General features: G+C 46.7%; 1 long non-coding RNA gene across 1 annotated transcript; it reads left to right on the top strand.

Moving 5' to 3' along the window:
- Positions 1-59: 59 nt before the first annotated feature.
- On the top strand, positions 60-4,182 carry LOC145718317 (uncharacterized). The gene is made up of 2 exons (XR_014141722.1): positions 60-1,322; positions 1,815-4,182. It is a non-coding gene; the product is annotated as an uncharacterized LOC145718317 (long non-coding RNA).
- Positions 4,183-5,427: the final 1,245 nt, after the last annotated feature.

The raw sequence follows: 5,427 nt of genomic DNA, 5'->3' as shown, positions 1-5,427 counted from the left end.
GGATCATGACCTGAGCCAAAGGCAGACGCTTAACGACTGAGCCACCCAGGCGCCCCTGTTCTTATTTCTTATTTAACATCCCCCTGGACTTTAAAAATAAACACGTATTCAGCACTTCCTAGGTGTCCAGAAACCCGCTAGCACTTCAGATGTATTAACTCCTTCGCAGCGCCGTCTACAGTGGGTGATCGTATCCTCAAGTTAGAGATGTGGCTCAGAGGGTCCTCCTCAAAGCCTCAGGTGTCAGCTCGGGCCCTCCCCACTTTCTCCTTCCGCCTCTGACGGCGCTTGGGGTGTCACGGGGTGGTAGTGTCCGTTGCGTGCCGTGGTCTCCTCTCTCAAGGCAGGAAGTGTTTTACTCACCTTCGCCTAGCCAGCCGCTTGTGTGGTGAGTGTCATAGAACAGGTGCTTGGCAAATGACCGATGGACTGGTGGGTGGCTGGCTGGAGTGACAAATGACTACACTCTTACACAGGAGTCAAATCATTTCCTGAATGGGGGAGCCCACCGACCTCTCCAGCTGTAACCTGGTTCTGCAGGTCCCTGCCGTCTCGGTTCCACACAACTAACCCTGATTTTCCCCAAAGTGCTAGGAGTCTCCTTGACTCTTCATGACCATCTTTTGTACCATCTTAAAATCAAGGAGACGCAGGCCACTGCCTTGGAACAGTGAAAACCCTGCACCCTTGCTCTAGATTGTGCTTCCTGAATATCTTGTCTTCTTAATGGATCTGGGCACAGAGAGGATACAGTGAGTAGGACAGTTGAGGCCCCTGCCCTCATTGAGAGTATGTTCTGGTGGGGGACAGAGAGTATACATATAAACAAACCAGGTAATTTCAGATAGTGAGAGGCCATAGAAGCATATGGAAAGGAGTGGTACAAGCCAGTTGGGTAGCTCCCTCCTTCCTCTGAGAGAAGCAGTTGAAAAAAAGTCCAGTTAAGGTCGACCATGTCAGTAGGAGAGCGGTGACAGGTCTACAGATGATTTGAGGAATTGTTCACCTAGGAGCACGCACTGCCATGTGGTCATTCAGTGCATGGGTCCCCAGCTCTCTGCCTGCGTGCTGGAGGGGATGCTCGTCTTGCCACCCAACCTCGGCGTGGCCCTCGGGGTCCGTGAGCTGGTGCACGAAAGCCCTTACACAGAGCCTGGTGTGTGCAAGATGCTCAGTCAACAGTAGCTGATTTTATTATTCTATATGCACTTCTCTTAACTGTCTCCCCTCTTTGCTTTGCTTTCCAGCTCCAGGGTCTGAGCCACAATGTGATCTTCACCTTGGACTCCTTGTTAAAAGGAGACCTGAAAGGAGTCAAAGGAGTAAGTGTTCAGAAATTTGATTTTCACTTTAACTGGAAAGGATTGATTTCTTTTTTTAAGATCATAGTGGTACTTGTATCACTTTTTTTAGCATAAAAAAAGTACTTGGAAAATGATCATTGGAAAAGATGTGCCACTTCACATCGTGTTATTGACTGAAGAGTAAGATGAGACACTTTCCTGAGTATCGGTGAGGGTCTCCATGGGTGCAGGCAGTCTGCGCTGAGTCTTGGCCACATCAGTGGTGACCCCCGGGCCCAGCCTCTCCTGGGCACCAGGTCCTGCTTCACGGGTGTCCCCGGGAAGCTCGCCCTTTGGGTCTGCGCACGCTTCTCGTGGGTGATGCGTGCTCTGCGGTGCATCAGAGTGTCTGTGTCAGGCTTCACGCGTCCTGTAAAGGAAAGCACTTCTGCTGAGATGTTCTTTCAGAATTATTTATTTGCCTTTAAGCAAAAATAAATTCAATCTCAGTTTCATTTTCTCTTTCCTAAGGATCTCAAGAAGCCATTTGACAAAGCTTGGAAAGATTATGAGACAAAGTTGTAAGTAGCTTTTTGTTTTTTATAGTCTTGAATTTCTTTAGAAACCGTTAACTGGAAGACTCCTCTCTTCTGGACACCAGCTTGTGTGGTACATCCTTGTAAGGGCTCAGGGTTTGGCTGTGCTGACTGAGAAGGGGCGACTCATCTCCTGCCTCGGCGTCTGGAGTGAGGTGTGCGGTCACCGCCGAGTGTTCCAGCGCTCATGGCTCCTGCTACTAGCTACCAGGCTGTAGATCTGACTGTTGCAACCTTTCTTTAATTATAGTTAGCCTATAACTGTAGACTATTGGCATTCCCACCTATAATTAGGAAATAATGGCAGGGCCTGCACGCAGTGTTCCTATGTGTGTAACCCCCTCATGGTGGCCTCACTGTCTGTGTCTGGTTCAGGGGACTGAAGCCCGGAGAGGCTGAGAAGATTGCAGAAGGTCAGAAAGCTAGGTAGGCGTTGGCAGGTCGGCCTGCTGGGGTTATTGCGGGAATTATGGAGATGATGCACGTGAGATGTGTGGTACAGATCTGGCTTGTCTTCATCTGTATGGATCATACCACCTTCCTTTGTTTTTTTTTTTTAAGATTTTAATTATTTGAGAGAGAGAGAGCACGAGCAGGAGGGGCAGAGGGAGAGGGAGAGGGAGAAGCAGACTCCCCACTGAGCAGGGAGCCCTCTACAGGGCTCTATCCCAGGACCCTGAGATCATGACCTAAGCCCAAGGCAGCTGCCTAACTGAGCCACGCAGGCGCCCCTCCCTTCCTTCGTTATTACTACTTGGAGACATCTGTACTACGGGAGGTGGAGTGGGAGGAGAAATAGATTTTAAAGCACTTAATAAATATCTTGGTTGTGAACTTGGATAGCGATAAACATAAGAGATTTATAAAAGCCATTTCCGTAGACAGCAATAAGAGCAGAATGAAAACACAAACAAAAAAACAAATTCAGGATTAAATTTGTTTTTTTGCCAAACTACTTCTGTAAATGTTTATGTGAGCAGTGCATTGCTGGAGACTTGCTGCCTTAGGAATACTTTTATGCATTGACAGTTATAAATGCAGCTGAGAACAAAGAAGTTTCTTAAAATGGTCAGTGATGTAAATGAATATTGTGGGCCATCCTGTCATCCTGTCTTTCTGTATGAATGCTCGTACTTGTGAGCTAAGTCCAGCCCTGCCCAGAGGCAGCTGCATGCACTGGGCTGGAGATAGAACTAAGTACATACCAAAGGGGCAGGAGTCCACAAAAGGGAGAATAAAACCTTTGCTCTAGGCTTGTGGAGTAGATCTCTTTTGTAGGACATGGAAATAACAAAACAAGACACAATATGTGCTCTGTCAACTAATATACCACCAATATTGGGTGGTATAGCCGTATTTTTTAAATCTTTGTGTTAGTGGAAGAGCTTGAAGTACCTGCTGGTCAGTATTATGAATATCATGGAACATAAACCGTTCTCAGATGATCCAGGTGCCCTTCATGGTACTTTCCTCAGCTGTATTCGAATGTGTCTGGATGTTCACTAGTCTGTATTGTCCTCCAGCATCTGACCTCAGTGAGCACAGTGACCACATCGTCCTTGTGTTTGGTGCTAATCTCCCAGGGCCTCACAGAGCCTTGGGTATATAGCTAGTGCATAGGGAATAGTTACTGAAAGAATGAGAGAATTATCCACATCTGGAAATGTATACCAGAAATCGTGAGTTCAGTGGGTCCTGATTTTAGGATTTCACTGGAAAGGTTTGTATTTTTCTTTTTTAATAAATCCCTGGCAACAGATTATTTTCCAGGGGCACCTGGGTGGCTCAGTCTGTTAAGCGTCTGCCTTCGGCTCAGGTCATGATCCCAGGGTTCTGGGATGGAGCCCCGCATCGGGCTCCCTGCTCGGCAGGAAGCCTGCTTCTCCCTCTCCCACTCCCCCCTGCTTGTGTTCCCTCTCTCGCTGTGTCTCTCTCTGTCAAATAAATAAATAAAAAATCTTTAAAAAAAAATTATTTTCCTAAGATAGGTTTCTTCCTCACTCTGTATAATGGTATAGGAAGTAAAAAAGAAAACAAGTATTTGATTATTTGATGTGACAGGACTCATTTGATTATGAATTACAGAAAACAAAACAATATACCCCCCCCCCAAAAAAAGAAGAAGAAGTTAATTTATTTGCTGTGAGAACCGAGGGGGCTGGTCTGGGGTCTTTCTTTAGACCCCAGGAGGCAGTGAGCCATCATTGTTAAGACCACAGACTGGGGAATCAGAGACCGTGGGAGGATCTGGGTGGTGCCACTTACCAGTTTTAGGACTTTGAGCCAAGGTACTTAATTTTGATGGTCCTCACCTATAAAAGAGTAGAAAAATTACCTGCTTCTCAAGGCTTCTGTGAGGGCAAGATAACGTAATATGTTAAAGTAGTTGCCACTGCTGTCTGGCATACAGTTGGCCCTCAATCATAGTTTCCAGCAAGTTTTTTAATGATAAAATAATATTTGGTCAAAACGATACCCATACATCAAACATTAAATAGTCCTTGCATCGGTTGAGCCTTATTCTGACTGCGTAGAATAGAAGCCCCGATAACAGTGGCTTCGACAAGAGTTTATCAAGAGAACGTACAGCTTCCAGGGCAAACCGGGCACCCAGCACACCCATCAACCTTACACGCTGTACAGTCGTCTGTGCTGCTGCTGAGGAACGGGAGAGGGAGTCTTAAGGAGGCAGTGGGCGTGCTTCTCGTGGAAGGCCACAGTGGTCCCCGGCCCAGCCCTCCTGTCCCGCTGCTTCCTGTCCTGTTCCCCCTGCTACTGCTCCCCGGCTTGTCTGTCTCTGTTCCGCCGTGTTCTCTTGCTGCTCCTTCCTGCTTCACCAGATGTGCTCCTGCAGCAGATGAGGGCTCAGCTCTCATGCACAACCACCCCCATCACGTCCCCGTCCCCACCCCCACCCTGTTCATCCAGTGTGGTTCATGCAACAATTTTTGGATAAACCAGTTGACAGCGTTTGAAATTCTGTGAGTGCAGATGTTCGGTGGCCGCTGAATGGTTTGTTATAATGGATTTCCGTTCTTACGGCACCATTTTTTGCTTTTCCTTAATGAAATAATTGCCTCATTTCTTCATTTGTTGGTTCTATTTGAAAATTTTGTGAACTTTTGTTATCTGTTCCAACCGATGTGCAACACCTATTAATAACGTTTCTGTTTAGAAAATACACTCTACGCGTTGTAACAATGACTATATATGGATTATCATTAGGTTCTCTGGCAGTCCCTTCTTTTCTTCCTGGAGGATTCTTGCAGAGCTCTTTAGATCTGCAGCTGTCGTCCTGGGCTGCCCCTCCGTGGGGGCTCTCCTGCCTCCTCTTCCCTGGCATAGTCCCATATTTGACTGGCACGCTACCTCCAGTCGTTTGCAGGGAACAGCTCTAAAGGAGGGAGATTTTTCAGATTTTGGCATGTCCAGAAATATCTTCATTCTGCCATCACACAGAATGAGAGTTTGGCTGAATGTAAAATACTAATTTTATAACCATATTCACTTGAACTATTGACGGCATTTCTCCACTGTTTTCTTATTTC

This window comes from Leptonychotes weddellii, unplaced genomic scaffold (genome assembly GCF_054177405.1).
Source record: "Leptonychotes weddellii isolate Sample4059 unplaced genomic scaffold, ASM5417740v2 HiC_scaffold_13943, whole genome shotgun sequence".
Classification (NCBI taxonomy): Eukaryota; Metazoa; Chordata; class Mammalia; order Carnivora; family Phocidae; genus Leptonychotes; species Leptonychotes weddellii.
Note: the sequence above shows the minus strand (reverse complement) of the source record. Positions and strands in the feature narration are given on the sequence as shown.